Consider the following 19,280-nt stretch of genomic DNA (forward strand, 5'->3'; position numbering starts at 1 on the left):
ATACTTCAGAGAACAGCATTGTGCTCAATTCTATCAAAAAACAGAGAAACTTAAATGTAAAGGAATTACATTTTTATGTCAGTAATTGTCTGCCTGTCACCACATTTATTCCTTTTGATAGTCACATCACAAATTGTTCAGGTTTTCTTTCTTTCTCTTTCATTTCTCAAATGGCTGCTGGTTGTTGTAGAGCACAATGGCTCAGAAAGTGTTCAGTTATCTTGGTAAGACTTTTACAAATCTAACAACACAATACAGAGGTGTGCGCTCATTCGTGTGTTTTGATATTTTATTTCTTTGTGATGAATGCTTTAGTGAGGATTTGAACACAAGTGTCTTTAAGTGATCATTAACAAAGTCCTGACACTTGATATCCGTGTGTTTAGATAAACCTCAACTTGTTGATTTCAAACACATGAAAGTTCTTTGTGTCAAGTCGTGTCACTAATCCCAGACAATGCTGTGACTGTCCACTCAGATCCTAAATTTGATTCAGCTCATCGTATTTCCTGATTGTGATGTCTGTTCAGGTGAAATGCCATTATATAAACACACACAGCTGAAGTCATTTTGTGTTAAATTCCTTGACTTTGCTCTCTGGTGTCAGTTCTCGTCTCAGGTTTCTCCTTTTTGCACTGAGTTTTATTTTATTTATTCCCTTGACGTCTTTTCCTTTCCCCTAACCACAGGCTGACGAGTTGCAGGTTACACAATCCATTACACTGATGAAGTTGTTAAAGTGTCTCCCTTCCCAGAATTCTATTTATTGTCCAGATGCATTAATGTGGACGAGTAATTTTTTTTGGATGTATTGATGCAACACACAAGGAGAGCACAAAATAAAAAAGACAAACAAGACACATTGTAACGTGATTTTATTATGTTTTATATCATGTACCTGCTATCAAGGACACGAGCGAACTGACGTTGGCAATAACTCCACCCAGGGAGGTCAGGACTGATTTGCTTTTCAATGTCAATTTCCTTAAACATCAGCATCTTTTCAAAGAGAACAGTGGAATGACGATTTACTAAAGTTAACTGACAGTGTACCACCCACTCCATGCCACCAGAACCCTACTTTGTATTTTAAAATGATTTATTATGTCATTTGTCAGAACATGAGGGTGAGTTGAGGTCATTGTTGCTGGTACCAAAAACTTACCAGTGGCAGTTTTGCGAGTTAGCACACACAAACCTCTTGGGTGGCTATCTTGGAACTGACAAAACACTCGAAAGGATAAAACTTTGATTTTACTGTCAGGGAATTAATGAGGAGATCCGTCACTTTTGTGTTTCGTGTCTGGCATGTCAACTGCAACAGATTCTTAGAAAAGACCATGCTCCTCTTGTTCCGTTCCTCAGATATATATATGAACTTCTGAACATATCAGGCTGGACATAGCAAATCATCTTGAACCCTCGGCCCGAGGACATAAATCGTATTATGTTACATTTTATCCAGGGGCTATCCCCTTAAAGTCCAGAAGCATCACATGGGCACTGGTATGGGTCATTGCGCATATCCCAAAGGAGGAGTTAGGAAATGGACCAAGGGATGCCATTTACCTCAAAGACGTTCAGGAAGGTTGCCAAATTTCTCCAAATCAAGCACCTTAAGACTTCAGTGTACCATTCTCAGCTTGATGGTCTAGTCAAACAGCTTAATAAGATGCACAAGCAAATGCTTCTCAAGGTGGGTTTGTACTTCATTTTTCTTAGAGGGCTGTGCCCTTGACTGACCAGACAAAGAAGAGGGCTCCTAACTAGGATCAGTTACTACCCCTCTTGCTATCTTCATACCAGGAAGTCCCACAAGCCTCTATAGTTTTTTCACCTTATGCATTTTTATATGGGTAACAACATCAGGGATTACTTCATATAATAAAAGATGGATGGAAAAGTGAGGTGCCCCCTTCAATAAATATCTTCAAATATATCATACAATTATGCAGTATATTTGGTAAATTTAGACCAATACTAAGAGCTTATATGGAACATGCGCAATCAGCCCAAATATATACCCATGGTAAGATGCTCCTAGTGTTTGGTTCCAGAAATCGGGTCAAACTTCTTCCACTTCCTCTTCCAAATTATTGGTTCATTGGAAAGGGTGCTATGAAATTAAGGAAAGGAAGGGGCCTGTTGACTATTTGGTTAACACTAGAATTACCAGAGTCTACGAAAAAACTCGTAGATCCGGCCCACCTTAAAACCGTTCTCACCTCTCTTTTCTCTTCTAAATGTGCTGATTAAGAGGAGCAGCGAGCAGCCGGCTATTCCGTCCCCCACCGTCGCAGAACGTTCACTAAGTTTTCACAGCTCATGCCTTGTTTGATTATCTGGGAGTGACTGAACTGCTGGAGTTTTAGAATAGAAATAATACATCGCTATTTGGAATACATGCATTTCATGCGTGTTCCGTTTCTACAGTAATCTGTGTGAACACATTGCTAAAACAGAAACTTTTTCATATTTTAGTAATAAATGTTACAAAATGTAGGCATAAACTATAGAATGTGTAAAGCCCGAGTTCCTAAGATCAAATAAACACTTCCACAAAAGCTTCACACACCATATAACAGCTTCCGTGGCGTAGCGTGCTAAGATTTGCCTCTCAGACCGAGTAGCTTTTCTCTGCCTCACAAACATGAGTTCAATTCCCCGCTGGGGATAAAGTGTTACTTCTTTTTTTTCTTTTTAACCTCAAACGGACATAAAATTTGTAAATTGGTATGCACTGTCAGTTAATGAGATCGTTATATTTTCATGTGGGATGCTCCTTTTAAAATATTTTTTTAACAATTGAGACTGCATGAACAACTGTCCTTATAACTTATTTTTTTCAAGATCCATAACACACAGACAGACAGAGCACTGCGTAATACAGAGACAGACAGGCAGAGATATACAAACAAACAGGGAAGGCACATGTACTGAAAGAAAAAAAAAATCAACATGTGCGTTGTTTCTGCAGCACTGAATGAGCTCACCCGCTCTAACATCACCCCTCCATGATCTGACTCTCTAAGTAACATCGCAAGTACAGACGCAAACCAAGTGTAATCAAGAGTCCTGGTTCGATCCCCACTCACTCCTATATTTGCCGTTTTCAGTAGTAAGCTGCTCTTTTTGTTAATATTATACAGTACACACATGCACTTGATTTGTGTCTGTACTTGCGCTGTTACTTAGAGAGTCAGATCGGGGTGATGTTAGAGCGGGTGAGCTTATTCAGTGCTGCAGAAACAACGCACATGTTGATTTTTTTTTTTTCTTTCAGTACATGTGCCTTCCCTGTTTGTTTGTATATCTCTGCCTGTCTGTCTGTCTGTGTGTTATGGATCTTGAAAAAAATAAGTTATAAGGACTGTTTGCTGACTTGGAGCACCACTGCCTTACTGTGCCACAGAGACGCGAGTTCGATTCCCAGCTTTGAAGAAAGTGTTTTTTTTTTCCTCAAACGGACATTGAATTTATAAATTGGTATGCACTGTAAATCGTTAACTTTAAAATGTCAATCGCGGTTATTTCTGTTGATTAATTCATGTTTTTTTACTTAGAGTCAGAACAGGAGCTTTTTCAGCTTATTCAGCTTCTGATCTTACTCAAACAGCGCCAGTATAACTTCACACCCAACCTGACGCTGTTCGTTTTCAAATAATATTGCATTACTTCGACGATGTTTTCTGATTGGTACTATTCGCGTCATAAAATGATTTCTTCAAAACGTCACATATATTTGTCTTTTTCTTTTTTTAAAATGTGCGTTGTAGCATTCAGCAACTGGCCACCTGCATGTTCTTGCGCACACTAAACAAGACAGCGCTATATGCAATCATCAGATTCAAATGTTAACAGTTATATAGCACAGAATGGAAATCAGCAGTTCTTAGCATTCCGCCTACTGTAACTTGCTTTCTTTTTTCTTCGGTTATAGTCTTGAATAAAAGTGCACTTGTTTTGTTATACTTTTACATCAACATATGTTCCTGTGTTTGAGCTACATGGGCATGCTCAAAAAATACACGTATAATGCCACGAAAAGTGCATGCAGACACTTCAGTTCGCAAGCATTGGTATGACAATGCAGTCACAAGTACACTGCAGAGCTTTAGCGCGTCTTTATGTGAAAACAGCATCAGATGGGGAGTGTCTGATGATTGCATATGACGCTGAAGTTACTGCTCTTTACTATGCTTTCCTCTGCATGTCCTGGAGTACAAAAGAAACAGCATACAGCAACACGTGGGGACTGGCAATACTGGGGGAAAAAAACACGCGGTCGTATGTATCGTGATACACAGCAGAACTATAGCGCGTCTTTATGTAAAAACCGCAGTGTCAGGTGGGGGGCGGTAGGGATGGATCCTGAATGTGACTGAGACAATGAAAAGTGAATTTAAAAAAAATAAAGCTAACCTTTACAAATATCATAAATTACACCGGCTGTTACAGACTGAAATCAAATGCATCATTTTATTCTAAAATAGTGAAAATAAGAACACTTCTCAAATGGGAGTTGTGCAGGATCGAATTCATGACCTTCTGAATCCCAGTCAGCGACTGATACTGTTACGCCACGGAAGCAGTGATAGTTAAGTCATGTCAATGTCTCACACTAAGGCGGGTTTTTTTGGCGGTGGCTTTTTTTTGTACCTTTTGTGAAAGTGTTTCTTTGATATTTGGACTTCAGGCTTCATACATTATATAGTTTATGCCTACATTTTGTCATTTGCTACTAGAATATTGTAAACCGTTTCTGTTTTAACAATGTGTTTACACAGATTACTGTAGAAATGCAACACATATGAAATGCGTGTGTTCCAAATAACAATCTTATTATTTCTACTCTAAAACTCCACTTCACTCCCAGATAATCAATCAAGACATTAGCTGGGAAAAGCCTGTTTACGTTCTAAGTCGTTGGGGGGATGGAATACAGTCTCAATTATCAGTACATTTAGATGACAAAAGACGCTGGCGGAGAGGTGAGAAAGGTTTTAAGAAGCGATTTAAGGTGGGCCGGATCTACGAGTTTTTTCGTAGGCTCTGGTAATTCTAGTGTTAAAGTCCAGAAGCATCGCATGGGCACTGGTATGGGTGGCAAGAACAAAAACTGTTGGATGGTCTGTTCTAACAGAATTTAACTGTGTAGATCAGATTCTACTAGATTAAGCATCCGTAACACTTGTTATCACTTGGAGTGTTTTTCAGCTCTTGAAACGCACCATTGTGAATTCAAGTTACATTCAACTATAACTCAGTGCCCCCTGAAAATACTGATGTAAAACTGTTCCAAATGATGTAATACATAGTTCCCTAATGGGTAATAACTGTATGGATGGTTTCCTAAGTGTTACTCAAGGTACACATCAACATCTCAAATTCACTTGTTTTCCCCATTGAAACGCATAGGGCGAAAATGAAGTTGAGTGTTACTCAATGTTCCTTAACTTCTATGTGTGGAAACCACTTGTATCACATGTGAAATGATGGATTCTAACAGAATTTAACTGTGTAGATCAGATTCAACTAGATTAACCATCCGTAACACTTGTTATCACTTGGAGTGTTTTTCAGCCCTTGAAACGCGCCATTGTGAATTCAAGTTACATTCAACTATAACTCAGTGCCCCCTGAAAATACTGTTTATTGTCAAGACTGCGTCAGCACACGTCAATGAGGTGAGCATGAACAAAGATAACCAATGGTTCATGAGCTTCACTTTTGTGCATGTAGAATGTCCAAAAAATGGTGATTTGAACTTGACCCTTTTTAAAAATAGAATTGTGCTGACTTTCTAAGTTTTGACCTTCTACATCCTAATGGTGTGCAATAGGAGTCTGTCTGCTCTTCTGACTGCAGAAATAATCTGCTCAGTGTGAAATGACCCTCTGTCTGTAGCAGCACATCCTCCTTCTATGTGTAGACGAGCTGCTCAATGGAAAGCAAACTTACAGTTAAATTATACACCAATAATGACATAAAAAATAAAACTGTCTATAACCCTCTGAACAATTTAAATAATGTAATATAAACATAATAAAATCACTTTACACTCTCACATTTGAAAGAAAGAAAGAACAAGAAGATGTTTTGTTCTCTCCTTGATTGTTGCAACAACACTACAAATACAGGCTACAAAAAAGGACATAGCAGCGCTAGAAAAGGTCCAGAGAAGAGCGACTAGGCTGATTCCAGGGGTACAAGGGTTGAATTATGAGGAACAATTAAAAGAGCTGAGCCTTTACAGTTTAAGCAAAAGAAGATTAAGAGGTGACATGATTGAAGTGTTTAAAATTATGAAGGAAATTAGGCCAGTGGATCGAGACTGTTATTTTAAAATGAGTTCATCAAGAACACGGGGACACAGTTGGAAACTTGTTAAGGGTAAATTTCACACAAACATTAGGAAGTTTTTCTTTACACAAAGAACGATAGAAACTTGGAATAAGCTACCAAGTAGTGTGGTAGACAGTAAGACGTTAGGGTCTTTCAAATCTCGACTTGATGTTTTCTTGGAAGAAATAAGTGGATAGTACTGGCGAGCTTTGTTCGGCTGAATGGCCTGTTCTCGTCTAGAGTGTTCTAATGTTCTAATGTACAAATTCCTCATCCACAATACTGCATCTGGCCAATAAAGAGAATTCTGGGAAGGTAGACATTTTCAACAACTTCATCAGTGGAGCGAATTATGTAACCTGTAACTCGTCAGCCTGTGGTTAGGGGAAAAGAAAAGACGTCAAGGGAATAAATAAAATAAAACTCAGTGCAGACTGGAGAAACCTGAGACGAGAATTGACGCCAGAGAGCAAAGTCAAGGAATTTAACAGCAAAATGACTTCAGCTGTGTGTATTTATATAATGGCATTTCACTTGAACAGACATCACAGTCAGGAAATACGATGAGCTGAATCAAATTTAGGATCTGACTGGACAGTCACAGCATTAATTTCAAACATATACATATCAATACACATGAATGAGCGCACACCTCTGAATTATGTCATTATAATTTTAGAAGTCTTAGCAAGATAACTAAACACTTTCTGTGTATGAAGAAGCAGGAGCCATTGTGCTCTACAACAACCCTGAAGCTATTTGAGAAACGAAAGAGATATGATAGTGTTGAGCAACTATCTCACTCAACCTTCTCCTATACTTTATAAACAATTCTTCTGAGTTGATTGGTGTATCAAAGACACAAATGAAGGCAAACAGTTTAACTCCAGAATCCCTGAAACCTACGAAAACAGTTGTAATGCCAGGCCACTTTATATTCCCTCTCATCTCCTCATCAGCATCTTTTCTTTTGCAAATGTGTCGATCAGCACAAGCAGCCTTCTATCCCATCACCCCACCTGATGCAGCTCAAGTCTGTTTATCGTGGTGTAATGTGTCTGTAATTATAGAGGGTAAATAATACAGTATATCGTTATTTGGAATACATACATTACACGTGTGTTTCATGTCTACAATGATCTGTGTAAATGTAGGATGACAGGAAATGCAAGGCAAGAAACGTTGAACACATAACTAAAACAGAAACTTTTTTCAAGTTATAGTACTAATGACAAAATTTTGACTTGAAGTGTATAATATCTGAAGACTGTAGTCGAAATATCAAATAAACACTTTCACAAAAGGTTCATGTATAACAAAACAAGTACGCTTTATCCAAGAATGTAACTGAAGAAAAAGAAATTGGGTTAGGGTACAACGCTGTGTCGTAATCAGGAGGCTGTGGGTTCGATTCTGAGTAGTGAGCTGCTATTATTATTATTATAGAGTAAAAACATAAATTTGATTTGAGTCTGTAATGGCCGGTGTAAATTTAAGGTACTAGTAAAAGTTAGCCTTTTTTTTAATTTAATTTTTTTGTTTTTAATTTTTTTATTAAGTCAGACAAGTGTTAAGCAGCTGTGGCTCATCCCAAAGAGTACAGACTCTTCCATGGACCTGTTCTATAAGTAATTATTGTTGACAAGGCCCCTCGCTCTTGCAGCCTCCATGAATGATCCATATACCACCCCTTCGAATGTTCTAAGGTCCTCAAACCCCTTTAATACGTAGTAAAAGTCATCTCGGACAATATCTGTAACTTTAATATCTGTCTTCTCACTGTCCATCTCCAAGTCGTATCTTCACACTGGTAAAGCTCTGGCAATTGCCAATAAAAATACTCCCTCACTCCAGGTATGTCCTTATTCAGCTTAAAACAAACTGACAAGGGTGGCATGTCTACCCCAACCGCTAATAAATGTGCATACTTTATTTTCCACTTTAAATTCAACAGCATAATTATATGCAAATGCTCACAGACATCAAATCTAAACAGCCGCCACACTGCTTCAGGGGCACTGAAATACAGAAAATTCACCAATTGCCCAATTTCATCACATTCAAGAGTAGTACCCTCTCTAATGACAATGTTGACACAATCATGACCTTAAATATGTATTTCAAGACGTACCTCACATGATTCAGATACGAGATGAAATTTACTAACCACTCATTCGTTACTGTCCTTCCACTTATCTTAACTCTTTGACACCTGTATGGAAAAAGTACTGAAAATATCTTTCCTTCCAAGTTTGGATCAAGGAAACTAATCCTCTGGCTGTCCCTATTTACATCCCATAAATCTGTTCTAGAATAGATCAGGAGGTCCTGCTCCAAAGGTGGTTCTCCTGCTGGGTGCTCAAACACGATGGCTACCTCATTTGTCCTTGGAGAATTATGTCTCTGTTGGATTCATATCCAGTGCAATTGCTATTTTAACAGTATTTGGTCGAGCACTTGCTCCTCTGTGCATTCCTCTTCAATTTCAAACATCATTCTACACGCTGGACTGAAAAGATTAATTTTACTCATTCGTCACTCAACTGATTCATCAGTTCAGGACAGCACCTTGAATTGTCTACACGACACATTTGCTGTTGGTGACCTTGTCTGAACTGAAGATATGCAGGTGAGCCTATTGCCTTTATTCCTCATTTTCGGGGTGAGACACACCTGCCTGATGGTAACAGTCATCAGTTATCTGGAAACAACAGGGTCCTTTATGAGTAGGAGTGTGGGATAATATTCACAGAAAGAACAATTAGGATACCTGCCATTTTTAAATGAAATTCACAGAATTTGCACCTTGCCATGTCTAGAACCGGAAGCGGAGTAAAACAAGTCTCTCTTCTGCTCCTCCTCAATAAATCTTTATCCACAAAATTTGCACTGACTGCCCAGGCTACACTATAGTGGTCCCCTACAACCCCTACTACATCATTTAATTCAATCTCGTGAGTTATAATAAGACTTAGGGTTCCCCTGTCCCAATGCCTCCACACTCCCTGACGCTGAACATCACACTGTAGTTTGGCTCTGGTTGTTTTTGGTGGCAACCATACCGAGACACAGATTCACAGAAACACAGACTCTTGTCCTTTTATTAAGGTGGATAAGCTGATTTCTACTCTCTGCCTGATTTATTCAGTGTTAATGTTTGCAGTGCTGTGTGTCTGCCCCATTGCTGTGTCTCTGTGATTCGCCATTTAGTACAGGATTTGTACAAGCAGTATTAATGTTTGTTATATACTATCTATTGGAATGACAAATACAATGACAAATTCTCACTAAAATACTAGAAAAAGTAGTCGCCAATCAGCTTCAGTCACACCTTACGCATTACAATTTATTTGAGAAATTCCAGTCTGGTTTTCGCACTGGTCATAGTACAGAAACGGCACTAACGCGGGTTGTAAACGACATTCTGATATCCTCCGATGAAGGAAACTCCACTGTAATTATGTTGTTGGACTTAAGTGCAGCATTTAACACCATTGACTATTCTATTTTACTACACAGGCTAGAAAATGATGTTAGGCTTACAGGCATCGTGTTCGTTAATAATTAAACATGTGAGGACACGGTGCCGCAGCGTATAGCTAGTTCACGGATAGCTCCTGCCTTGCACTGTATTCTTGCTGGTGCTGACGCGACACTGGAAGGATAGACGAATAGAATAATTAAACATGTACTACGAAGATATTTCAATGTTCCTTAAAAGTTTTGAAGAATTGGCGTTCTAAGCTTAACGTCTATTACAGAGCTGATTGTGTGGCGATTGGGTTTTTGGAGAAAGAAAAGTAAGGACAGGAATTGGAGGTTAGTACGTTTGAAAGAGACAGTACTTCTGTAATAAATTATTTCATCGAAGGTCGCACATGGCGCAGCAAGCCTCTTGCGTGAGATATGAACAATCACTGCGCCACCGTGTTCCCATGTTTAATAACATGCTTTCATTCCTATCATCATGAAAAAGATATCACGTATACATGTCAGTATTTTAATTATTCAGAGAGCTGTAATATCTCGAATGTAATGGATTCTGTGTCCTGTCGGAGAAAGAGAAAGAACGGAAGCACGTAGTGATTCACATAGAGCACATAGAAGATCAAACACAGAACAAAGCATTTAACGTGCTACTTGAGAAACTAGTAAAATAAACGATTTTAAGATGAAGTTTATGATGTTCTACTTTAATGGCAAAATAAACTACGTGATTAAAGTGGAAATTTCGAGATTAAAGTTGACATTTCGTGCTTTTTTCCCACTGTGTGCCTATTTTTTTTGTCTGTACCCTAATAAGCTTTCATATGACACTCAGACAGTGGGCTACGACTCGCCTTTTCACGGCGACTTTGATATGTGATTTCTGTTTTATTTCGGGCACTGTGCGACTTTGTGAACTCGACCTTTCGAGTTTCTCCGACACTCTGTCACTCGATCAACTTCCTTTTGTTGATTATACCACAGTTTAAACCAACAAATAGTACGTTTTTCCTTTGCCTCCACTTGGTATTCGCTGAAATTCTTATATTTTCCCCTGTGCTTTTCCCATTGTCTTTTCACAGAAGGCTATTTATATTGATTTGCATATTCAAAGAGGTGTAATTCTGGGAGGAGTTGGGGCGGGACAGAAGGCGCGTGCACGTGCGTTACTTTTCACGCTGATCGGGATTTATGTAGTGGAAGAACGTGAAAGTTTGCGTGCGAACAGATTCCTGCATCTGAATTTTTCTGTGCGTACGCACAGTCCCGCTTTTGTGCTTACGCCATCAAAACACATAAATGAGCACACATCTCTGTATTGTGTCGTTAGATTTTAAATGTCTTACAAGATAACTAAACGCTTTCTGTGTATGAAGCAGCAGGAGCCATTGTGCTCTACAACAACCCAGCAGCCATTTGAGATATGAAAGAAAGAAAGCCTGAACAACTTGTGATGTGACTATCAAAAGGAATAAATGTGTACCTGTAGCTGCTAAAATATATAAGGTGTCATCAGGCACGGGTAAGACGCGTGTCAAAAGAATTCTCAGAGTCCAAGAGTTCGTTTTAAAGGTATTTAGTGAAAGGTAAAAGTAAATAGTCCACACAAGAATAAAAGAAAAAATAGTTACACACGTAGAATAAAAGGCAAAAAAAGAAAAAAAAAAGAATCTTCTATAAACTTAGCTTTTCTTGAAAGACTTTAGTATTTTTATACTTAAAGATTCATAATTTCTTCTTTCCTACTTAAAGGTTCTTAATTTCTTCTTTCCTACTTAAAGGTTCTTAATTTCTTCTTTTCTTCTTAAAGGCTCGTAAGCCGGTTGGCACATAGGCAAGTGCCTAGGCACGATAACGTGCGGTCACGGTTAAAAACCGTATGCCTCCACACCTTATACAAGGCAAGGCTGACACTAACTGAAGAATAATGTTTACTCCAAGCTATTAGAAATGGCAGGAAGATACCAAAACGATTCTATTGACGGGGGTTATAGGAACCTTCCATAGTTTATGCATTGTCATCTAATAAACATTCATGAATCTGATAGAACAAGGAAAATGGCTCTTACAGTACCTATGTAGTATTTATCTGAGGATAAATAATAAGAATAAAAGGCTGAGAGAAATTACAGGGCTGAAAAGTGAGGAAGTTCAACGACAGCTGCAGAAACCCGAGAGCAGAACTTGATATCAGAGAGAAAATGAAAGGTGATGTTCATCCCACTGAAGAATATTCACAGTCATCACCAATACCATCGCTCAGTCGAGTTCATGAACTGCATCATAACAGTCCTCAGGATTTCTATATCCCCTGACCGCCCGTGTTACAGGTTGGTTGAAATCCCTGCATTGTTTTCCATGGTGCATTAGAGTTCTCTCTGTGTCAAGCAACACTCAGTGTGCACACGAAGCACAGCCAACTGCATGTCCTTGATAGAGTCGAGCAGCCATCTCACACAACCTTCTCCTGTATTTCACAAACAGTTCTTCTGAGTTAATTGGTGCATCAAATACACAAATGAAGGCAAAGAGTCAAAGCAGCTGCGGCTCATCCCAAAGAGTTCAGACTCTTCTAAGGACCTGCTCCATAACCAGTCATCGTTGACAAGGCCCCTCACTCTTGCCATCCTCTATGACTGATCCATCTCATGAGTTGTAATAAGATTTGAGGCTCCCCTGTCCCTTTAAATTCACACCCTTTGACTCTGAACATCGCACTGTGGTTTGGCTCTGGTTGTTTTTGGTGTCTCCTGGGCCCGCACTGCTACAATGGCCGTGGTATTCTTATGATTTCACTCTCCATGTTCCTCTGGTGTTTCTACTGCCTGAGTATTGTGTGTGCCCAGACGTCCTTAATAATTTGCACATTCGTATCCTCAGGCAATTCATCATTCCTGGTCTGGTGCATCTTGATTTCTTTTGCCCCTGACTTCCTTAGCTTTGGGTTTTTCACGCTGTGCCATCATACGTTTATGCATTTGATCCTTTTCTCAAATTGAAGCTTATTGCTTTTGAAATACAGCTGCCTGTTTCTGTCCATCTACCAGTAACTCTCTGTTTGACATATTAGGTGTTAACATTGGCAGTACACCATCTATTGGAATGTGGTTTTGTAATTCAGGTAGCAAGAAGGTTCACTGCATTTATCATTTCAACAGATGGTACATCACAATCATTAGCACTACTTTTATGAATCCCATACCAAATGTCTTATAACAGAAATAGAGCAACCTGACAGATACAGAGATACACAGAAACAGAGACAGACATTCCATATGTCTCTGTTATACAGTATGCCATTTGGTACAACCATCTGTTGGAATGACAAATGTGATGAATTGAATTACTACAAATGCTTGTGAAGCACCATATGTTGGAATGATAGATACATGGCAACAAGATGGGCATACAGACACACAGACTTTGTCCTTTTATTAAGGTGGATAAGCTGATTTCTACTCTCTGCCTGATTTATTCAGTGTTAATGTTTGCAGTGCTGTGTGTCTGCCCCATTGCTATGTCTCTGTGATACGCCATTTAGTACAGGATTTGTACAAGCAGTATTAATGTTTGTTATACACCATCTATTACAATAACAAATGCAATGTATTTTACCACTAACAAGGGTTACGAAGTGCCATCTGTTGGAAAGGCAGAGAAAAAGCAACTGGATGAACAGAACACACAGAAACTTTAATTAACTCTTTTAGGGCTAATTTTTTTTTTTGTTTCTTTTATCCCAGGGCTGAATATTTTTCCAAAAACTCACTTTTTTAAAAATGGACACAAAGCAATTGTTTAACATATCAAAGCAATAAAAAATATTTACTTTTGAGAAATGTCACTGTCTTGCATGTTGTATGAGCCTGCATACTCTATGATTTCTCACACATATCACATACATGTTACACAGCAAAGTCTGATTTCGCTCAAAGCAGCCAATTTCAGTCATTGCCACATTGCACTGCTGACAATACGTGTTGCTTTGGTGGCTCCTTTTCAATTGTCTGTTGCTGCACTTTCTCACATATATTGTTAGTGTGTACTGTAGTGAGACAAGTCACCCGTTTGACATCGTGCCATGCCACTGCCACCAAGTTATCTGCCCGCATGAAAACCGCATTGTCACCTCTTTTCATGTTCAGCCTGTGTCTCCTGTTCACCCTCACTGTGCCACAAGCTCCAACTCCTCTGCTCTGTAGCTCCATGAACAATTCTGGGCATGTATAAAAATTGTCCAAATGTACACAACATGACCCAAATGTTCATAGCCCTGAAGCAGCTCCAGCACAACCTGACTTGTCAAGGGACAGTTCTCTCTTTAAAAGGAATACTTTCCTGTATATGTAATTACTTTCAGACAGAAACCAGTGTTTGCTTCTGCCAGTACAAAATCCTTTATGCCATACTTTGTGGGCTTGTCTGGCATATACTGGCGTCCCTTGTATGTTATCATAGATTCATGCACAGACAAATCACGGCCAGGCTGATCAAGTTGTTTCTATGTTGGTTCCACAATGTCAAGCAGGGGCTGAACTTTATACATGGGGTTATAGCCTGGCTCACCCCTTGGGCTTTGCTACTGGTTATCACAGACGTGAATAAAACTTTACAGCATCACGTACCTATCATCACGCGACATAACCAGTCCAAAGCCACCAGGGGACAAAGCACGTTTGGACCAATGCTCCCTGAAGTTATATCACCAGTCCTGTCCCATCTCTGTTTGTAAGGCCACAATGCCCTTCATCTCGTACTTTTGTTGTGGGTTTCCACTTTGAAGAACAAGAATGCGATGCAAGCGCAGCCCGCGATTCAAAAAATTTCTCTGCCTACCTGTTTGTCTCGTCTGACAGTAGCTGAAAAGCAGTATCAGGAGAGAGCAGCCTGAAGTAGTCCAGCGGCTGGTGATCTGTTGTGTCCAACAGCAAGCCATGCCGTCTTGTGAAGTCCGGTAGCCTGTTCAGCTCCCACAGATCAATGTCTGTGTATTCCTCCCACGTGAACCTTGTCGTAGGTGCATCGGCTGTGTGAATGCGCTCAGCTGGCAGCCGATCAGCTGGGGTGGCTTCAGCTGGTGTCCGATCAACTGATGCCGGCTTTTCACTATCTTACTCGATCGCCTGATGCACTCGATTATCTCCCTTGTGACATGTCGATGCCATCTTGCCTTTGTTTACATTTGTTTACATTTTACAACTCACGCAGAGTCAATGAGTCCAGCATTCCTCCAAGCACAGAAAGAATGCCTGTGATGTGACAGTGAGTTTTGTCGCCCTCAACCCCTCCTGTCGACAAAAGTCGACATCCGCCCTAAAAGAGTTAAAGTGGATATAATGGGCTAACCTGCTGTTTTGTGGACAGGAAAAATTACGTATGGACTGATGCTGATCTGGGGCGGCATGGTGGAGCAGTGGTAGCGCTGCTGCCTCGCAGTAAGGAGACCTGGGTTCACTTCCCGGGTCCTCCCTGCGTGGAGTTTGCATGTTCTCTCTGTGTCTCCATGGGTTTCCTCCCACAGTCCAAAGACATGCAGGTTAGGTGCATTGGCAATCCTAAATTGTCCCTGGTGTGTGCTTGGTGTGTGTTTGTGTGTGTGCCCTGCGGTGGGCTGGCATCCTGCCCAGGATTTGTTCCTGCCTTGCCCCCTGTGTTGGCTGGGATTGGCTGCAGCAGACCCCCGTGACCCTGTGTTAGGATGTTAGTGTGTTGGAAAATGACTGACTTACTGACTGATGCTGATCAGTGGACTGACAGTTGGGAAATCTGCTGTACGCATCAGGGCGCTATATAACCTGACATTCTCTTAACTGTCTTAATGGCTTCTGAATGAGTCCATTATAACACCCAAGTCTGTCTCCTCATCAGTAATTTGACGTTTCAGACCTGCCATTGTGTATTCAAACCTAACATTTTACTTCTTGTGAAGATATGCGAGTGTCAGACGATGGGTGGGCTCCTTGTGCAGAGCTAATATACGATGTAAAGCCTGCTGACCTGCTGTCCCCCAAAATGCATTGCACAATGCGGTCTATATGACATAAATATGTGACAAGTGACACTACAAGATGCTTTAGTGATACAAGGAGAGACGAGGGGACCTCACATGAAATTTGTATTAACAGACCACCAGTGTGTCCCGTATGAAGTCTTGTGTGTGAGGACCACTTCACTGTCTGTGATGATGAGGAGGGAATGACAACAACACGACACAACTCAGTGACACAGCAAATGTCTTCAAAATAAAAAAACACATCAGTTAGCGCTGCTGCCTTGGAATTCTGAGAGTTTACCTGCCACTGCCACAGAGAAATGCATGTTGTGTGTTTGAGGATTTAAGAAAAGAAAGACATCCAGTAAATCAGACAAAGACAATCAGCACAACATCAGACTGACAGAGAGCAACGGGGGGAATACTGTTTGGAATTTAATGTGAGGGTCCGGAAAAGACAAAAACACACAGCTGTTACTGTACACTGTATGTGTGTGTGTGTGTGTGTCTGTGTGTGTGTGAAGGCCTCTCATGAGCACAGGGTGGTCCAGCACACTCCATGGAGGAGTCAGAGGGGCTCTGAGCAGCACAGCACAGCATGGAGTGTCAGACCACCACTGGGCACAACCTCAGCTCACCTGAACCTGCTGATTTAATGTGCTGCTCACTGTGATGAGGAAAGAAAGTCAAAGTGACTGAGAACAAAAAAACAAAAACAGCAGACAGAGGGAGAAGAAGGAAACTGCAGAGAGCCAGCAGCTGGACCACTGTGGAGCTGTGAGGAGAGACCACCGCAGCCCTGAGCAGCTCCTGACAAACAAATATAATGAAGACATCTGAGATTTGATGAACTCATTAGTGAGTAAGAACTGAAATGAACAAACAAACATCCTGAGAGAATTTGTGAAGCACACACAGCAGAGAGACGCCTCATGTGAATTACGTCAGCAGAGAGAATATGGCAGTCACAGGGCCTCAGTGTATAAACATCTCAGTGTGCAGGCAGGACGGCTCAGTCAGGGACAGACATGGAGTGGAATGGAGTGAAAGTTGGCCGTTGTTATCCTCACAGTAATACATCTTGTTACAAACTGATTTTTAAAACTGAAGTTTATGGACCTTATTACACTTTCTCGTCTCTGTTACTTTTCACAACAGTCTTTGGAAATCTTCTTGTCATCATTTCTATTCCTCATTTTGTTCAGCTGCACACGCCGACTAATCTTCTGATCCTTTCACTCGCAGCGGCCGATTTCTTAGCAGGTGTCTTTGTGTTGCCCTTTTCTTTGGTTCTCCTTATTGAACTTTGCTGGTACTTTGCAGTTATTTATTGTTATTTGTATCATGGACTTGTGAATATTCTGAATACTGTACTTGTATATAATGTTGCTTTAATATCCATTGATCGCTACATTGCTGTCTGCCATCCTTTCTTTTACAGCTCAAAAATAACTTTGACTGTCGCAAAGATCAGCATTTCTGTAGTGTGGCTGTTTGCACTTTTCATTACACTCGTATTTTTAGGGTTTAGTGATATTGTAACAGAGATATGTGAAGGAACTTGTTTAGCATTCACTTCTTATGAAATGGGCATTTTTATTTTACTTGTAACTTTTTTTATTCCTTATTCACTGATGATTGTTTTCTATATCAGAATATTTGTAGTGGCAAGAAGCCACTCAAGAGCCATCAACTGTATGATAGAAAAGAGGCAAACTGAGGAGGTGAGTGACAGAAAAATATCAAAACCGTCTGAAAGAAAAGCCGCAAAAACATTAGGAGTAGTCGTGGGGGCTTTTATTATCTGCTGGCTGCCTCTTTATGTGTACAATTATTTTGATGATGGCAGTAACATAATCACACGTCTCATCAGGAATGCCTTTGTGTTGGTCAGTGAAGTGAATTATGCAGTTAATCCAATTCTTTATGCTTTTATGTATTCCTGGTTCCGAAAAGCACTGAAAATCATCCTGAGTTGTAAAATATTTAGTCCAGCTTCTTCAGTGCTCAATTTACTGTAAATGTTAAAGAAAATAAAAAATTTAATTATCTGAGATTAGATGTTTTTAATTATTTGTACATTATTCCTCATTGTCATATTAACAGTACAAAACTCTGACATATTTCTTAACCATACAATCATTTCTTATTTGCTGTTTTTTTGAAGGCTGTTTTTGTTAAATTGTACTTTATTCGTGTAGAGTGTACACTGTTTACGATTATTACTTATTTCACCATAGTTATTTTCATAAGTCTTCTTCTTATTTGAATGTGTAATAAACAGCACTGTAAATGTAGGAGACTCCTGGCAATTCATAGAAACACTTCAGTAAAATGTAAAATGATTATTGCTGTTTCCATTATTATGGGTAAGAATTATTTATTTCAATATAAATTAAATTTTGTGCTGATTTTAATCCTAATATCTGGAAATATAAAAATCTTTTAATATATAATTTGCACAGACTTTCAGATTTCACAACTAAAAACTGCACAGCTGAGCTCAGATGCCAGCCGACATTTGTTTGAGAGTCAAATTCTATGAAATGTTCCTTTATTGTTTTACTTTTATATCAAACTAAACTCTTCATTTTATTGTGAAGTTAATGTTTCCTATTCCTGCACTTTAATCCGCACTCCTCCTCAATAAGGAAGCAGATGACAGACGAGTGCAGACGGAGCAGTCGGCCTTCACTCCTCACACTGCTGGCTCACTAAATGACACTGAGGTGACTGTGAGGAACTGAAATGGACGACTGAGAAGGTCAAATGAGGTTTGATGTCCACAATTAAATGTAGGATTTGCACCTTTAGACTGACATTTGTTAATATTTGTGAAGTCTCATTAGCCGCAGCTGCTCACCTCATACAGAACACAATTAATACTTCAGAGAACAGCATTGTGCTCAATTCTACAAAAACAGAGAAACTAAAACCTTTAATAAAGAAATTACATTTGTATGTCAGTAATTGTCTGCCTGTCACCACATTTATTCCTTTTGATAGTCACATCACAAATTGTTCAGGTTTTCTTTCTTTCTCTTTCATTTGTCAAATGGCTGCTGGTTGTTGTAGAGCACAATGGCTCAGAAAGTGTTCAGTTATCTTGGTAAGACTTTTACAAATCTAACGACACAATACAGAGGTATGCGCTCAGTCGTGTCTTTTGATATTTTATTTCTTTGTAATGAACGTTTCAGTGAGGATTTGAACACAAGTGTCTTTAAGTGATCATTAACACAGACCTGACACTTGATATCTGTGTGTTTAGATAAACCTCAGCTTGTTGATTTCAAACACGTGAAAGTTCTTTGTGTCAAGTCGTGTCACTAATCCCAGACAATGCTGTGACTGTCCACTCAGATCCTAAATTTGATTCAGCTCATCGTATTTCCTGATTGTGATGTCTGTTCAGGTGAAATGCCATTATATAAACACACACAGCTGAAGTCATTTT

General features: G+C 39.7%; 1 long non-coding RNA gene across 1 annotated transcript in view; it reads right to left on the reverse strand.

Annotated features, from left to right (window-relative positions):
- The window catches only part of LOC127526364 (uncharacterized), a 220,310-nt gene extending 201,560 nt beyond the window's left edge, over positions 1 to 18,750 (reverse strand). Inside the window, exon 1 of the long non-coding RNA XR_007933959.1 lies at positions 18,632 to 18,750. This is a non-coding gene — a long non-coding RNA (uncharacterized LOC127526364). The remainder of the gene's footprint in view (positions 1 to 18,631) is intronic.
- Between the last annotated feature and the right edge of the window lie 530 nt (positions 18,751 to 19,280).

Source organism: Erpetoichthys calabaricus, assembly GCF_900747795.2.
Source record: "Erpetoichthys calabaricus chromosome 1 unlocalized genomic scaffold, fErpCal1.3 SUPER_1_unloc_22, whole genome shotgun sequence".
Classification (NCBI taxonomy): Eukaryota; Metazoa; Chordata; class Cladistia; order Polypteriformes; family Polypteridae; genus Erpetoichthys; species Erpetoichthys calabaricus.